Source organism: Lissotriton vulgaris, chromosome 10, assembly GCF_964263255.1.
Source record: "Lissotriton vulgaris chromosome 10, aLisVul1.2, whole genome shotgun sequence".
NCBI lineage: Eukaryota > Metazoa > Chordata > Amphibia > Caudata > Salamandridae > Lissotriton > Lissotriton vulgaris.
In genome coordinates this window covers 1,112,232,547-1,112,251,512 of record NC_141698.1, presented here as the reverse complement: position 1 = coordinate 1,112,251,512, position 18,966 = coordinate 1,112,232,547, and positions in this window count along the sequence as shown.

Here is an 18,966-nt window from a genome sequence, read left to right as displayed (position 1 = left end):
ATCCTGACAACTTGCTCTCCTTACCCCAAATTGAGAAACTGTTGAAGTCACTCATTCTCCCGGTTCTCGAGAGGGTGAAGGTTTCGAGAGGCTTGATAGGTTTTAGCAAGCTACTCTGGACAACTTTTTTTCTCTTAAATCCCCAATCGAACTACACACAAAAATTGGGGAGGGGGCTCCTGAGATGACTAAAGCCAGACAGCTGGATTTAACATCCCCAGTGTCTAGGGGGCAACCTTCACCTGAGGAAGCAACAGGGCCCCCCATGTGTGAAAACCTAACCACTCAAGATGGACCTGTTGAATCCAATGCCCAAGCTGGTAAGAATTCCAGTGTGGATAAAGGAGCCAATGGAGGCCCCACAAGTTTGACCACCCAGAGCAAGCCCACCAAAACCACTATGGGAAATAGCAAGGGCCAGAAGGTCAAACATTCTGATCCATCTAAAGAATCTACTGTAGCCAAGAATGACATTGACCTTCCCACCATTAACATACCCCCAGAATACCAACCGTATGTAGTGGTGCTTACAGGGGTATCCTTCCGTAAACCTGGGATCCAGGAATCGTATAATGAGCTTAAAAATAAAACGATGTTCTGGTTATCCGAAAATAGACCCCTGCCTAACTCATTTGATGGAAAGGTTCTTAACGTCAGAAGAGTTGGTTGGGTTGGGAATAGGTCCAAATATTTGCCAGGGGATTGTATCCTGGTAAACATTAGGGACCCTAGGGTGGCCAGATATATTTGTAATCTCGTGCCTACCATAGGGAACGCAGGGATTGGAACATTTGAACGTAGCCACTTTCATACTTTCCCGGTTCCACAACTCAATGTTGGTCAACATCCTAGGGGCTGGAGGGATAATCTGCTGTACCCCGAAGCCGACTATGACACCTATCAGTGTTTCATGCCCCGGATTGGCAGAGTGGCTCATAGGTTGGGCTATGGTTGGTGACACAATCCCCTTTCCTTTGTTAAGCTAGCTGAATATCCACCAAAGGATGGGGATTTGCCTGGGTGTAGGAGGGTAACTGAGGCCCCTGATGGTAGAGTTTTTAACCAATCCTGCTCTGGTCCCCTGGCTCGAGAGAATATTAGTGGGTTGGGGGAGCGGGTGACTATCTCTGCCGAGATCGATGCTGGGCCTAGTTTGGCGGTTCCACTCTATCCCTCTGAGGTGTTAATTACGAAAATGATCTAAAGATCTTGAGCTGGAATATAGCTGGCATTTCCAGGAAATTAGATGTTCCTGATTGGAATTCACTGATAGAGTCCTATGAGATCTGTATCTTTCAAGAAACCTGGTGTTTGGAACCCTGTCATAAGGTTGGCTACACTGCGTTTTTTGTTCCAGCCATTTCCTCACTCACCCGTAGAGGTCGCCCTTCAGGAGGTCTTTTAATTTGGATCAGCATCTCCTTGGGCTGCTACACCAGACAACTTGCTTCAAAATCCCTTGATATTCTAAGACTGTCAGTGAGGGGTCCACACCGAGGGCTTACAATCGAGATATTCAATATCTACGCCAGAGGCACTAATGGTGGCTCTGAATCCCCTATTATTTCTATCCTTGGAGAGGAGCTCAGCAAGTGTAGTAAAAATGCAAATACTATTTCGCCTATTAAGAGAAGGCCCCAACGGTCCATTCAGCTTAACATCTTGACCCTAGAATTTGGCTTGAGAGCTGTGAATGGTAGAACACCCTCATGTCGTATTTGATATGACCGCGTTAGCGATTAGCTGAAACCTACACGTTTTCCTGCTTAACTTGACAATACATGAAAACGCCATCTTGAATGTTACGGCGGCCATCTTAGATCATGAGCGGCCTCGTGGCTAGCGTGCCCTTTAGTCCGTTGTCCGTACCACTGACCACTTCAGTCTGCCCAGCAACAGGCTATTTTTAGTATTGGTCAAGCTTGTACATGCGCAGTCCCCACTGACCAGTCACCCCTCAGGAATGTGCTGCCAAACTGACCAGTGGAGTTGTAAACCCTCCAATAAGCTGGCTGTGTTCCAAACCATGACCATATATGTACATAATGTCTTGTAACCTTGTGCCGCCTATCTTTATTACCTGAAAACTGTATAAAAGACGGGGTCACACCGATGTTCGGTGTGATACCTCTTGCATTACCGAAGGGTGCTGTATGAGTGTACCACCACCCCATGGGGTCTTAATAAACTTGTTCTTTGACTTTTACAGTTTCCGTGCCAACAGTTCTTGAATGTAAGTGGGTTATCTACGGAGCATGTAGGCCTTGGGAACCCTGATTACTTCAAATTGGCGACCACGAAGGGACTCATCGGCGACTCGGATGCCCGAAGGAGAGGTCGTGACGAAGGCTTGGAAACTCGCCATGGACGCGCGCTGCCACTGAGTGACCCAAGTCTTGGCACCCACTGTGTTTTTTCCTTTCCTTCTGATCTGACCTTCCAGGTGGCGCCGGTCTCCGACTGAGTTTTCGATCGTCTGCGTTGCTGGGAAAGTGCCGTTTGGCTGATTTGATCACAAGACCTTGGCAGTTGGAATCTGGACATTTGAGATTTTGGGTAGATTTGTGTTCGGTAAGGTAGTCTTCGGACGCTTACTGAAGTTCTATGATTTGTGGCCGGTAAGGTAGTCTTCAGACGCTTGCCAGAGTCCTATGACCTATGATTTTGATTTGAGTTAGCTAACGTTTGTGAATTTGTGAACTTTGAATCTATATGTGTAGTGCACTTCACTTAGGCAGGCATGTAGAGATGTTTCTCTAACTTTGTTTTTTTTCCTCTGAGCGGCACATTTGTGTGAAGTACTGTAAGTGCCATTTTATACGGTGTCACGCTTTTGTGATACCTTTTGAACATGCCTGTTTTAAGCACACTCCGAGGGATGTGCTGTCTTGGAAATGGTACCACAATTAGGTGAGCAGAAGCACAGCCGGCTCCCCCAGAAGGCACACCGAACAGGGATATGTACATCAAATTTGGCCTCTCCCCTATAATGTACAGTAAATTATGGCACAAATACACCAAATCTGATCCTGAATTGCAATGGCCTCTACATGGGTCGTTCGATTTACGTAAAGTACAGTTTGTGGAACAATGTTTGTTTCAACGCAGGTCTAGACAAAATATGTTTGATTGTGTGCGAATGTGGGAGAAAGCGGTGCGTGAACGAATGAAGCGTGAAGTTGCCTTGGCCTTCAAAGAGCAGCGCAAGGCTGCTCGGGATAAGGCTTTACAGCTTGAGGAAAAGGAGGCTCAGGAGAAGAAAGAGAGGGAGGAACGGGAACGCAAATTGCAAACGACTGGTCAATTTCCTATTCGCCGACCGCTTTATCCTGTCCTTAATAATGAAATTGATGATTTTTCATTGCTAGATCGGTCACCGCCTCCGTATGTTTCGCCTACGGCTCCAGATGCAGATTCGGAAGATGATGGACAGGATAAGCTGGAAAAGAAGGGTGTATCTGCTCTCAGGTTTACCGCGGAGAGGTCCGCACATTTACGTAGTTGGGCTCGGAAAGTGAATAAGAACTGTGTTTCTCAGTCTGAGGTGATTGCGGAAAGGGGTAGTTAGACGGATCAGGAATTGTTGTATTTTCTGTCTACTTTGGCGGATGAAGTTGTTACCGTGTATCGTCAACTTTCAGATACGTTAGAATCTAAAGCTGTGTCAGTTCATCATGAGAATCTGGATAAAGGTTTATTTGCTCTTACAGATGTTGATGACCTTTTCAAGCAACTGGTCCAGCTGCGAGATGAGACCACCGGATTGCGGGAGGAGCGGAAAAGGAAACAAAAGGAGTCCGGGTCGGAGTCTAACGTGCAGACTAAGGAGTGTTCTCTCCGGGGTTCAGATAAGAGTTCTGCGTTGCATGTTATGCCTATGCGTGAAGCCGCACCTTTGTATGTCCCTCCTAAAGGGCAAGGTACAGATGATGATAAATTATCTAAGGATGCGAAGGGATATTTTATATATAACTGGGTGTATACTCCTTGGAATAGAGCAGATGTTATGGCATTGAAAAACTCTTTACCTGACCTACGGAAAAATCCGGCAGCATTTTATGAAGGGGTGGAAGGGGCCATCTCGTCTTGTGTGATGACTCTTGTCGATATAGATCTGTTCTTTGGGTTAATTCTTCCACCTGATATGTGGAGACAGATTCGTAAAAATAATGATGAAACAATACTGGGAGGGACATGGAAAGAAATAAACCAAGCAGATTTAGATAGGGAACCTGCATGTAAGCCATGTGACTTGATTCTAGACCTTCCGGCGGCTATCCTGACTAAACTAAAAACGCTTGTTCCTTCTAAAAAGATTGATTGGACAATGTTAGCTTCGTGCAAACAAAAGCCTGATGAAACGGTTTCTGATTTCTTTACACGTTTCGAGGAGGCGTTTCATGATTACAGTGGTCAATCTTTAACAGACGATACGGGTAGGCATTTGTTCGTAGATAAGTATGTGGCTAATCTCCTACCGGAGATTGCAAAGCGATTGAAATCGAGTGAAAGTTCCTGGGCCACGGCGACCCCTGCGTCTTTGTTAACTATGGCTCAGTATTATGAGCGGCAGGAGTTAGAGGCTAAAGAAAGTGTTGATAAGAAGGCTAAAGAATTGAAAACGAAGGTGATGTTGGCACAGGTTCGGGGAACACAGGGTAGAGGGTATGATAGAGGTAGACGTGGCGGAGGAAATGCGTTGTATGGTCGTACGGATATAGCGGAGGATCAATGTGCCTATTGTAAGGAGTTTGGGCATTGGGCTGACGATTGTCCGGTACTTCGTGAACAGCGTAGCCAGCGTGGTCGAGGAGGTGGTAGGTCGAGAGGCAGCTATACGGGGGCGAGAGGCGGTGGTGGTGATCGTGGAAGGGTTGAGGAAAGGGGCCGTGGCCAGGACGAGCGAAACAAGTTCGATAGACGAAACCAATATCAGATATCGGAGGGTGAAAATGTGGAACACCAGGATTATGTGCATGCATAGGACTGCGTAGGATGGGGTACGGAATCAATTGAAGTGCCGGTAGATCAGAAGGGTCCATATGTAACAGCGGGTATTCTGGGTTCTTCTGATCAATTTCTCGTCGACACAGAAGCTACTCGTAGCGCTTTGTCAAAAAACTTGGTTCCGAGGGCTCCCCTGTCTGGCGAAATGGTAACATGTGTAGGGTTCGATGGCACACCCTCCCCTAGCCCATTGTCAAAACCCCTTGCACTTTGTCTTGACACATTTTTCAGTTTTGGTCAATTTTTGGTATCGCCCCATACACCAGATAATATCCTGGGCATTGACTTGCTTAAATACTTTCGAGCGACGATACGGTGCGCTCCTGAGGGAGTGCGGGTTATCTTGAATGACAATTATCCTGACTCAGATAGGTTTTGCACTATATTAGACATTCCAGCCTTGGCCTCTCTACCGCACACGTTATGGGCGACCTCAGATACGGATGTGGGAGAGATGCGTATTCCACCTATTCACATTACTGTTAAGGAGGGGGCCTCTCTACCACGTGTACCACAGTATAAGATTTCGAGAGAAGGTGAAATTGCTTTGACACACATTGTTCAGGATTTGATTACTGCAGGAGTGGTGGAAGAGGTTCCTTATAATGTTTGTAACAGCCCTATTCTTCCGATCCTTAAGAGAGATACTGACGACAAAGTCTATCGGTTTATTATTGACTTGAGAGAGATTAACAAAATTGTCATTCCCCAATACCCGGTGGTGTCCGACATTACGACCTTGCTTACATTGGTGCCACCTACGGCCACGACCTTTAGTGTAATTGATTTGAAAAACGCGTTCTTTTCCATCCCTGTCCATCCTGATAGCAGATATTTGTTTGGCTTCACGTTAAATAATAAATCGTATAGATTTTGTCGTGTTCCCCAAGGTTACACTGAGAGCCCGAGTACATACAGCCAGGCTTTGAAAAGACAGCTTGATTCCTTTGAGTTACGGACTGGTGTTGTCCTCATCCAGTACGTGGATGACCTTCTGCTTGCTGCAGACTCTTATGCACAATGTGAAGAAAGTACAATTGCGTTGCTTTCTTTCCTGGCACAGAACAATCATAAGGTTTCGAAGAAAAAGCTCCAATACTGTAGACCCAAGGTGACCTACCTCGGTCATCTTTTGTCTAAGGAGGGCCGTGCATTAACATCTGATCGAATTCAAGCAATTTTAGACACACCAGTCCCCCGCACACAGAGAGATGTACGTGCCTTTATAGGATTAACGTCTTTTTGCAGACAGTGGATCATGGGGTTTTCACACATTATAAAACCTTTGTTAGCGTTACTGTCCAAAGCTACACCAATGCCCCTTGAATGGACAGATGAATGTCAGAATGCTTTCGAACAATTGAGACAGGCTCTTTGTTCTGCACCCGTGTTAGGTACACCAGATTATACGAAACTTTTTACATTATATGTGCACGAGAATGATGGGTGCGCATTGTCAGTGTTAGTGCAAGCATACGGGGATAAGCAGAGACCATGTGCGTATTTTTCCACCATTCTTGATCCTGTAGCACGAGGGTTGCCTGGGTGTTTTCGAGCAGTGGCAGCAACAGCAGTAGCTATACGACAGAGTGAGGGAATCGTGTTATCACACAAACTGATGGTCCTAGTTCCCCATGCAGTAGATGCTCTGTTAAATCAAACAAAGACCCAATATCTTACGAGTGCAAGGCTAACAGGATATGAGCTTACACTTTTGGCGCCACATATCACACTGAAAAGATGCGCTACCCTGAATCCTGCCACTTTATTGCCCTATCCGGTCGAGGAGGGTCAGGAAGAGAAACATTATGACTGTGTTTTCCTGACCGAGGAACAGACAAAGGGTCGTGTCGACTTACAGGATATGCCACTTCCAGATGTGGATGGGGAACTGTGGGTTGATGGATCGTGTTTGAGGCTGCCAGATGGTACGACTTCCGCAGCCTGTCTGAGCTGCTCTTCTTCGGCTGTGCCCCAGACCCGGGCTGGAAGACATGGTGGCCCCAGGACATGTTCCCCCCAGAGACACCATCTGCTCAAGTAAAAAATCTCGGAGTGGTGTTTGATGATGACCTTTCTTTTCGTCCTCACATCCTGGGATTAGCAGGGAAATGCTTCAGCATCCTCAAGATGCTAAGGAAATTTCTTCCCCTGCTTTCACTGCAGTACCGTAGGAATGTAGTTCAGGCGTTGGTGGGATCACGCCTGGACTATGCAAATGCGCTCTTTGCGGGCCTACCTAAATATCTGTTATCTAGGCTGCAGATTGTACAGAATTCGGCGGCCAGAGCCATCTACGGCCTGCCCAGGAGAGCCAGTGCCTCAGCGCTCTTAGCCAGGCTGCACTGGCTGCCTATCGCTGGGAGAATTAGATTTAAACTCCTCACTTTGGCGTTTAAAGCTCTCCATGCGATTGGCCCTCACTATCTGAGGAAGCGTACCGCTTTCTATGTGCCACGGAGGTCTTTGCGATCGGCCGAACTGGCCAAAATGGAGGTACCTGTGGTCAAACGTGTCCGGATGGGAGGTCGCTCCTTCCAACACGTGACAGCCTGCCTGTGGAATGAACTCCCACTTTCCCTTCGGAAAGCAAACAACCTCTTGGCTTTCAGGAAGGAGCTGAAGACTCTGCTCTTCACCAAGTAACCCGCGACAACTGTAGTGTGTCTGCCTTGGTTTTTTTCTGTTTCTAGGGGCCTCTTTGCTAAAGCGCCGGGACACCCTTTGGGGTAGCCGTGCGCTCTAAAAGTTTGGCTTACATTAACATTAACATTAGCCTATGCGATCACGACACTTAAGACAGTGGTAGAAACAGCACGAATACCACAGAAATCGGCTCAGGCAGCAGAGCTGATAGCTTTAACAAGAGCCTGCGAATTGAGTGCTGGCCTATGTGTGAACATATACACAGACAGCCGGTACGCCTTCGGAGTAGCACATGACTTCGGGCTACTCTGGAGAGAGCGTGGGTTTTTGACTTCTCACGGAGTCCATATCATGCATGGAGAACTGGTGCGTGATCTCTTAAACGCGTTGCTTTGTCCAAAGAAAGTAGCGATAATCAAATGTAGCGCCCACAAAAAGATCACTGATAAAGTGGGTCAAGGAAATGCCTTCGCAGACAGTATAGCGAGACAAGCGGCTATGTCTCGGACTGACTCCCCCATGTATGTGACACAATCACAGGCTGAGCGATGGAGCGATGCTAGAGCAGAAATCTTGGATATTCAGAAATCAGCTACTGAATCAGAACTTGCGGCATGGGCAGCAGATGGGGTACTAGATGATGAGGGTTGTTGGAGAAGCAAGGACATGGAAAAATGGAAATTGCCTGCAGCCTACTTGCAGGCGATGGTTCAGATGACACATGGATTGGCACATGTCGGAGCCCTTGCAATCACTCGACTGTTAACACGAGTTTGGGAACATCCCGAGATTGCTAATACTGCTAAGAGAGTAGTGCAGACCTGCCTGGTGTGTTTACAACACAATCCTGGAAAGGGGACCAATACTCCGAAAGGAGGGTTCGTTCCACCCTCTGCACCATTTGAGGTACTCCAAATGGATTATATCCAACTCGAGCGCTGCAACAACCTGAAGTACGTCCTAGTGGTGGTATGTGCCTTTAGCAAATGGGTTGAGGCCTTCCCCACGAAAGACAATACAGCCCTAACAACGGCTAAGGTGTTGCTTAAGGAATTCTTTCCTCGCTTTGGAGTTTGCAAATTTTTGTGGAGCGATAATGGGCCTCATTTTGTTGGGAAGGTTGTGGAGTATGTACTGAAGGGGTTAGGGATTCAGCAGAAGTTCCACGCTGTGTTCCACCCTCAGTCGGCAGGTCTGGTCGAGCGGTACAATGCTACGTTAAAACTCAAATTGGCCAAGATCGTGGCATCCACGTCGTTGAAGTGGCCTGATGCTTTGCCGCTAGCACTGCTCTCTCTTAGATCAGTACCCCATTCACGAACTGGCCTCACACCATATGAGGTGGTGTTTGGTCGCCCTATGAATATCTGGGGGGTGCCCAAGCCGCGATTGATACATGATGTGCCTTGTATAATGATGAACGATTATTTGGCACGATTAACAAATGATTTGCTTTCTATTCATCAACAGGTTCGAGAAGCGCTCCCTGACAACTCTACTGGAGAGGGCCATGATCTTCGCCCCAGCGACCATGTCATGATTCGGTCGTTTGAGAGAGCGAGCAGTTTGGAGCCGAGGTGGAAGGGCCCCGAGCAGGTCCTCCTGGCGACCCGGTCCGCTGTACGAGTGACCAACAGGAAGCGGTGGGTGCACTCGACACACTGCCGTCGTGTCTCTCCTAATCTGGTGAATCCTGCTGTGTTGACTGACTACAAAGAGATTCTGGAGAAAGAAAAGAGCCCAGCTGTGACGTCGGCCGAAGTAGAGGGAGCCTTCCCGGACCACGCTGTTGCTGGACGAGATCGCTACAATTTGCGAAAACGATAAGAAGATTTTTTTTTTTTTTTCATGACCGCTCCAGGTTTGTGAAACGGAGACCGGGAATTCCAAGGGGGGGGGGGATCAGTTCTGCCCAGTGTAGCGACACCCGTCTTGGCCCGGAGAAGAAAACAATGGCTACCTCGGAGCTCAGCACCGTATTTTTCTTTTTTTTTTAGGTATACACATATGTGTATTTGAGACTTTGTGAACAATTTGAATTATTTGAGACTTTGTAAGAACTTTTCTGAACTATGGCGTCATCTGCATCACGAGATAAACGAATACTAGGTGCCATTCTCTTTGTCTTGACTATTGTGGTGATAGCCGTAATAGCCTGGTAAGTTGAACTTGTGGTACCTGTACGTGAACATTTGCTGCCGACTACCCCGGCTCCATCTGAACATTTTCACTTTACCTTACCCTACCATGAAGAACGGCATCGACAAACGTATCTGAATAACAGTTTTATCCAGATTCTCCATCACACGCATAATATGACTAATACTTCCAAATGCTGGGTGTGTGGGATGTTGCCAGGGCACCAGAAGAAAGGGGGCACCCCACTCATTCCGCTCCCGTTCTCACATAATGGATCTTGCAATGCCTGGTACACTCTCCTCTTTACTCTGAGATGGCCAACAAAGGGGGGGGGGGTGCTTTTCCGTTTGAATAAAATATGTTTCCATGATAAGGATGGGTTTCCACGGGCTGAGGGTACTCGATTTGAATGGGAGGAGTACCGGCCCGATAACATATCTGCCCCGCGTGTGTACAGCAATCAACGAAATATCAATGTATCAAGCTCACATGTTATCAATGTCATTGCTACTAAAGCCGATTTGTGTATAAGAAATAAAGGTTCGATTCCGGTAGGGAAAAGTGAATGCAATACCAAACTTACTTTTGATAGCCCGAATGACATCTTGTTTGTAGCATCTCGAAATACGTATTTCATTTGTGGAACGAAGGGTTATCATCAGCTTCCATTGGGATGGTTAGGCACGTGTTATGTATCGTTTGTACTACCCCCTGTATTCATCGCCCCGCCGATGTATCACAATGACTATGTCTTGTATCATGACTTTGTCCTGAATAGAGTCAAGGGGACTGTTGTTCTGGATGACATCGACCAGACTGATACTGCCTTGCAGCAGTATGTGGACTTCAATTTGGGACTCTTTTCTTTTGTGGGGGCCGCATTGAACAGTCGGAAAATAAGACGATTGACACGTGTTGTTGAGGCTGTAGCAAATGATACTGCAACTGCACTTGGGAATATTACTGAGGAACTTCAGATTTCTAGGATTGTTACGCTCCAAAATAGGATGGTATTGGATGTAGTTCTGGCTGACCGTGGGGGGGCATGTAGAATAATCGGAAGTAGCTGCTGTGTGTACATACCTGACAATTCACCATCTGTTTATGATGCCATATCGAAGCTGCATAAAATAGCAGCTGAAATACACCCGGACAATGGAACTTGGACACTTTCAGGATGGTTCTGGTCAATACTTACTGCTTGGGGCTGGAAACTGTTAACGATTCTATGTATCATTGTAGGGGTACTGTTCTTTGTGTGCTTATGTATTCAATGTGGCCCAGCTTTATGTTCTATGTGCTTGTCAGCTTGTGTACCATCAAGACGAGCTCTTGCTCATGACAAAATGATGCTCCATAAAGAAGTGACGCAAATAATGTTAATAGACATTGAGGACGAACATCCTGATTATGTTCATTATGAGGTAGCTTCAGCTAAACGCTAAAAGGGTCGTCTGTCGTATTTGATATGACCGCGTTAGCGATTAGCTGAAACCTACACGTTTTCCTGCTTAACTTGACAATACATGAAAACGCCATCTTGAATGTTACGGCGGCCATCTTAGATCATGAGCGGCCTCGTGGCTAGCGTGCCCTTTAGTCCGTTGTCCGTACCACTGACCACTTCAGTCTGCCCAGCAACAGGCTATTTTTAGTATTGGTCAAGCTTGTACATGCGCAGTCCCCACTGACCAGTCACCCCTCAGGAATGTGCTGCCAAACTGACCAGTGGAGTTGTAAACCCTCCAATAAGCTGACTGTGTTCCAAACCATGACCATATATGTACATAATGTCTTGTAACCTTGTGCCGCCTACCTTTATTACCTGAAAACTGTATAAAAGACGGGGTCACACCGATGTTCGGTGTGATACCTCTTGCATTACCGAAGGGTGCTGTATGAGTGTACCACCACCCCATGGGGTCTTAATAAACTTGTTCTTTGACTTTTACAGTTTCCGTGCCAACAGTTCTTGAATGTAAGTGAGTTATCTACGGAGCATGTAGGCCTTGGGAACCCTGATTACTTCACTCAGACCCCTCAGGTGCCCACACTTTTAACAGGGTAGACCATTCCTCACAGATAGACTACATTTTACTTGACTTAAAGCTCTGGAGTAATATGAGAGATATTGAGGTATTGCCAACTACAGATAGCGATCACAACCCTCTATCTTTAAGCTTAAAGTCTATGTGGTAATGCCCACCCGAAGTTCCCCTTCCACAACCTAGAATAACCTCAGATGTTCGCCCATCAATTGGGGGAAGGCACCTCAAATGGTGCACGGTTGTCCTTGATGATGGGCTGGTGCAAAATTTAAGGGCCTTGATTCAAGGGGAAGTGGAGAAGTGTGGCTCAGGGGTGCAGAAGTGTGGCTCAGGGGTTAGAGGCGGCAGACCCGGAAGCTGAGATCGGCCCTGGACCAGGGTTCAATTCCCCGCCTCGATGGGGCTTGGGCTCAATAATTCCACGGACTCGATAATTCTCGCTCCGGTGCCTACTCGACTCACGGGTTCACACTCTGCGACTCTGGGCAATAGCTTGCTTAATCTCCACAACGGCCCCTCGCGGCGGGATGCCTGGCTTTCACCTTGTGGATACCCTGCCGGGGTTATCTCACAGGGGAATACCAGGACGGGTTCCCTAAGCAAGCGCTTAGATGCCTGCGATGTGGGTGGTTTGCGCTATATAAATACATGTACATTTACATTTACATTTACAGTATCCAGGTTAGACACCTCCATCTTGGCCCCGCCTGAGGTTCTTTCCCCTTTTGCAATACCATTGAAGCCTTGGGAAGGCTACTTATAAGACCTTATAGGGACTGCCATATCAGGAGGGACCAGAAACCGAAATATAATCCTGGGTGGTTTTCCAAAAAGTGCCGGACGTCAAAGACAGCCTTTGTGAAGGCAGTCAAGCTAAAAGACCCTGTGATGATTCAGACCGCCAGGAAAAACTATAGGCTCACCATTAGGGAAGCCAGGAGGGCTTGGGATGATCAGTTTTGGTGTGATTTAATGGTCGCCAGCGAAAGGAGGGATGCTGGAGATTTCTGGAACTTGGTAAGAACCAGGAATAGGCCCGATTGTACCCTTATTACATGCAATATTACGGGGCAGGCATGGTTTGAACTTCTCTCTTCTCTATTCCACCCACCCAGCCGAAGGGTTGGGGCCGACTATATCTTCTGATTTGGGCCCCTTTGAGGCAAGTGAGGCGTTACTTTTTACATCGAAGGAGGTGGAAGACGTGATCAAAACTTTAGTGCCAAACAAAGCAGCAGGCCCTGATAGGCTACCGGGGGACCTACTCCGTTTGCATTCACAAGATTGGGGCAAGTTCATATCAACCTTACTCAATGCCATTATGCATGGTGCAGCAATCCCAGATTCATGGAAGGGGGCTGAGGCCGTCCCGATTTTTAAAAAGGGCTGTCGGGATGACCCAGCGAATTATTGCCCTATCAGTATCATAGACTCCACACAGAAGGTGGCCGGAAAGGTTGTCCTAGGGAGATTGCTCCAGTGGGAGGCAGAGAATAAAATTCTATCAGAATTTCAGGCAGGTTTTAGGGAAGGTTCTAGGGCTGGCACTGGGACCATTGAGCAGGTCTTTAGACTGATGCTCATTTATTAGAAGTTGGTAGTACTAGGCAAAAGCAGTCTTTATCTCGCTTTTATCGATCTAAGGACTGCCTTTGACCTGGTGCCTCGGGACCGCTTGTGGGGGGTACTACTCGATCTAGGGATTCCTGCATACATTTTGTCCTTATTGGTGAAGTTGCACAATCGGAACTATGCGCCGGTGAGGTGGGGCACTCAGGGCCAGAAGACAGCCAAAATCCCAGTCGAAAGGGGTGTCCGCCAGGGGTGCATCCTTGCCCCCACCCTGTTCTCTTTATATGTGAACGGGGTGGTGGAGCATCTTTTAAATCAACCATCTGATGCCCCCTCCTTGGCGGGTAAGAAAATACCCACGCTCCTTTTCGCTGACGACACCCTGCTCATCTCAAAGGCCCCAATGGGCCTACAGAGCCTCTTGGACAATTTTCATTTTTTTTGTATTAGCAGGGTCCTCAAAATCAATACCGATAAAACTAAGTATCTAGTGTTGAACCCCCCCAGGAAGCTTGGTCGCCCTGCCTCCTTAAACCTTGTGCCCTTGGAAAGGGTAAGGGAATTTGACTATTTGGGCATTCGTTTATATGACTCTATGCAGTGGGGCCCCATCTCTAGAAAATGCTGCTGGGTCACAAAAGGTTTGTAGGGGCATTGATCAAAGAGCAACGCTCATCCTCATTTAGGCCTATAGCCCCAGTCCTAGATATCTATAGAGCTAGGGAAGCTAGTGCAGTGCTTTATGGGGCTGAACTTTGGGGACTAGGTTCTATCGACCATCTCCTAAAATATGAAAATAAATTTTTAAAGGACCTAATGTCACTTCCCCACAGCATGCCCACGCTTCCCCTACTGTTGGAAATGGGTTGATGCTCGATCAGAGACCAGGCCCAACTGCGCCCGCTTTTACTGTGGGCACGTTTAGGGAGAACCCCCAAACTTGTTAGTTACGCAGAGGGCCTATTGGAAATATTGTCAATGCCCGGATGGTAAAAAATCGGGTGGCTTACAAAAGTAAAAACCATGTTTGACAGTATGGGTCTTGGAGATGCTTGGGCATCTAGGAGTGCTCCCCCTAAATCTGTCCTCAAAACCATGTATTGGCAGTGGGTAGCTAAGAAACTAAATTCAAACTCTAAGCTTAGCAGGACATCCACTGAGTTCCTTATGATTAAGGATGTCCCCCTTTGCGAACCGTATATAGATCTGATTTCTAAATCCTTTGATCAAGCGTTGTATTTTAAGTTTAGGGTAGGTTTGCTCCCTCTGAGAGAACTGTCTGCCCGCTGGAAGATTCCAGCCCAAACTTCTCCATTCTGCATATTTTGTATTTCTAGAATGGAGTCTGTAGCCCATTTTTTATTCGAATGCCCGGCCTACAAAACTCCAAGGTCCTTGTGGCTAAAGCCCTTATGCAGGGAGCTGGGTACCAGACACCATACAGTGGCCCTTAGAATTTTGAGGTATGATGCCAAACCCCTGTTTGTTTGCGGTATGGCCAAGTACCTTGGCTGGGCTTGGTCAATCAGATGTAAAAGGCTAAAACTCATTGTTTAATTGCGGTCATGTATCGGACCTTTTTATCTAAATTATTGGAAAGTGTATTATTTTTATTTGATTAGTAACTGGATTTCAACTAACATGGTTTTAATTGCTGTTTTATGTAATGCTTTTATGATATTTTTATTGTCGAAATAAAGCTGATTGACTTGACTTGACTATCAAATATTACTGATGACCGAAGGGAGAAACCAAAATATAGTTTTGGTAAACTTCTATAATAATATCCCCAAAGCAGAGATTAGTAATATTCTAAGGAGTATGGATGAAAATCAGACAGGTGACAGCTGTGTCATATGGGTGGGGGACTTTAATGATCTTCTTTGTCCACACAGTCACCTGAATATCTGCGGCTTGAGCACAGGCAGAGAGGATGTTAGTGCACATTTTTCCCATACAATTTTGGGCAATTATTTTAATAACATAATATTCCAATCAGATTTGTGCTTCATAAATGAGCTATGGTCACCACCGGTCCCTTTTAAGCCAACATTCATTGGGAGGGGATGTAAATCTATCATAGACTTTGCCTTAATTTCCAAGCAGCATTCTAGTCGCATTCTCAACTATAATATATGTGAAATAGCAATGAGTGACCATTATACATGTAGCTTATCTCTCTTCTTTGCAAGGACTCAGGGTAAAGCAAATAATGTAACTGAAAATGTATATAGTTATAAACTAAGCCTAGCTAAGAAGAATGGATATTCCTTAAACTGGAATAAAGTAGAACCAATAGCCTTCCTTGCAAATCTCATTAAAAATAAACCGAGGGAATTCGAAATATGCCTCACTGCGGAAACACCTGATTTTAAAGTTAGTGAGGCTTTCCTCATAATTACGAAGGAAATTCAAAAACTCCTAATAAGACCACAGAGACACGATAGGATTAATGAACGAAGATGGTTCAACTCAGTGTGCAGCAAGACACATGCACACCTAATGTCATCATTAAAAAGGGAGCCACGAATTCAAGCAGAAGTAAAGTCTGCGAGAACTGCCTACCAACATGCAGTAAAAAATCGCAAAAGAGAGCTGAAGCAGGAAGCCTGGCAGGCGTTACATCAAGCCTGCCTGATTAAAGATAACATTGGGTTCTGGAAGGCCGTAAATGCCCCTTTCTTTGTAGATAAAGAATCGAATACAATAGAAGTGACAATTACTGAAAACGCATGGGTAACCTATTTCAGTGAGTGTTACATGGCAGATGCTTAAAATGAGGCCGTGAGTACAAAACGAATAGATGGAGCTCTTGATATGGCCCAAAAAACTTTCCCTCTAAAAACTTTCCCTCTAAATGTTAAATTTTCACTGACAGAAGTCCAACTAGCTATTAATAATAGTGCTGCTGGGAAAGCGCCAGGACCGGATGGGGTCCCAGTAGATGTATATAAATCTAACATAGAACTATGGGCCCCACTTTTAACCAACGTCTTAAACAGCTGTAATAAATATGGGTTTTTCCATACATGGCAAGAGGCCATTGTGATTCCTATTTTTAAAAAAGGCGACCGTAGTGATCCAAAATGCTATAGACCAATTTCCTTACTGGATTCACTCATGAAGGTCGTCGGGAGGGTTATACTTAATAGATTGCAGTCCTGGGTGGAAGACCAAGGTATCTTTTCACAGTTTCAATATGGGTTTAGGGCAGGACTTGGCACGACGCAGCAAGGCCTGAATTTAGCGCTGATAATATCTAAGTACGTAACGCTAAAAAAGAAAAAGTATTCCTATGTTTCATAGACTTAAGTTCGGCCTTTGATTGTCTGAATCACGAGAAATTATGGTCCATATTACTGCAACTGGGAAGTGAACCAAAACTGCTCGATTTTATAAAGGAATTATACTGGGGATCTGGGGCAAGGGTGCGGTATGGAAACAAGGGCGAATGCACATCTAAATTTTATATAAAAAGGGAGTGAGGCAGGGATGCATACTTGCACCTTTCCTATTTAATTTATATATAAATAGTGTAGCCTCCCACCCTATGGAAGATCAGCATGATCATCCCAGAATCAAGAATGCCCCAGTCCCCATATTATTATATGCAGACGATGCAGTAATTATGGCTCGGACACAAGTTGGCCTTCAAAGATCACTGACTAAATTTTCACAGTACATGAGTGATAGAGGCCTAAAGATAAACCTAAGTAAGACCTTCAGCATGTGTTGCACTACAAAGAAGACCTTAAAATGTAAGACCTTTCTCTCAGATTCAAAAATAGCTACGCCAGAGACATTCTCCTACCTGGGCATTAATTTTAACAAAAAGGGAATTGGTCTTTGGCAGTGCAGGCAATCGGGGTTGTTTGAAACTTTGCTAATAAATTAGGGGGCCGCCCCGTCCCAGTATTAGTGGACATATTTAAAACTAAATGTGTGTCCACAGCGATGTACTGTGCAGGGATATGGGGGATAAGTTCATATTATACAGTTTTGCGAAAATAAATTCCTCCCTTATCTATTAGCCGTCCCTCAGTCCACTTCTACGCTTGTGTGCCATCAAGAACTAGGCATACACTACATCTCAGACCTTATTAAGGTTGATCCCATTTTGTTGTGGCATAAAGTGTGGTCAACTGATGAGACAGGCCTGAATAGAGATGTAATACTGGATTGTCTTAGTTTAGAGGGGACCTCAAGGATTCCCTGGTTTAGGTATCTAAAGAGATTTTTGACTGATATTGGGCATACAGAATATTTTGACTCCCCGGAATGTTTAACAACAGCCTCTAGGATGAATTTGAAACACATTTGCTTGCATTTTCTAGAAAGCAAACGTTATACTGAGGAGAAAAGCAAAATATCGGTCATGGAGAACCATTTGATTCTCCAAGGGTAGGGTATACAGCCATACTTGACGCAGGTCAAAAGTTGTTATTCTCGTATGCTACTGGCAAGATTCAGGGGGGGTACCTTTTTTAGAATGATTACGTTTCCGGACTTAAACTGTTGGTCCAAAAACCTGCTATCATGTCCTTGCGATGACGTATCAGAACAGTCCACTCTACATTGTACACTTTTTTGCAAATTCTACACTTTGCCAAGGAAAAGATTTCTAATATCATACTGGGGTATGAGGCAATGTAGGACTGCGCTAAGGAAATTGCAAATGCTGGAAGATGAACTGATTATGTACCTTGTGTCATTTTTTTAAAAATCTATAATAATATCCAGGATTAAAATGAATTAACCCATCACACATTTTTGGGGTAATTACTGTGACTCACCCTTTGAAATGTTCTTTATTTTTAACTCAAATGATTTTATTCACATAATGAATTAATGATGCTAATGTATATTTATTGTTTTATTGTGCTTTTATGATTTTTCTATCAAAATCGAATAAAACTGTTTTTGGCTTGACTTGACTTGACATGCTGTGGTATTTTCAGCAACTGGTGACAATTCTAAAAAATGGTAAACAATCTATCCTTGGAAGAATACATGCCTTCCTTTTTTGTTTTAGTGCTGCTTATAGGTCATTGAGAAGCTGCACTGGAGATTATATTTGATTTCTTAAAGTTGATGTGCAAGTCTAGGCGATAGAATAAGTTGGTGGTGGTATTGAAGTCCAACTGAGTCTGTTGTGCAGAGCATTGTTTCCCAGGTAGGGACAGACTCATATCTTTCCCCTCCTAAGGTGAGCAGCCACTACAGCCATGAACTTTGAGAAAGTTCCTGCAGCAGAAGGGAAGAACTTTGCATTGATAATGGGACTGATTTTCACGAGTCTTAGAATCCTTCATTCAGATGGTTCGGACGAGTTCTTCCCCTCTTGGTTCTCTACATACCCACAGCAAGACGTACATCAGACTGCAAAAGCAAGAAGTGAGAAGTGCAAAAGCACCCAGGATCTGAGACAACATCACTGTATCCATCAAGACTGCCTAAATAGTTCTCTGGTAACTAACCTCAATTCTGTGAGGTGATTATTTACACACCCTCCCTCGAAAGTGGTGAATAGAGTAGAACGACTGGAGATTTTATT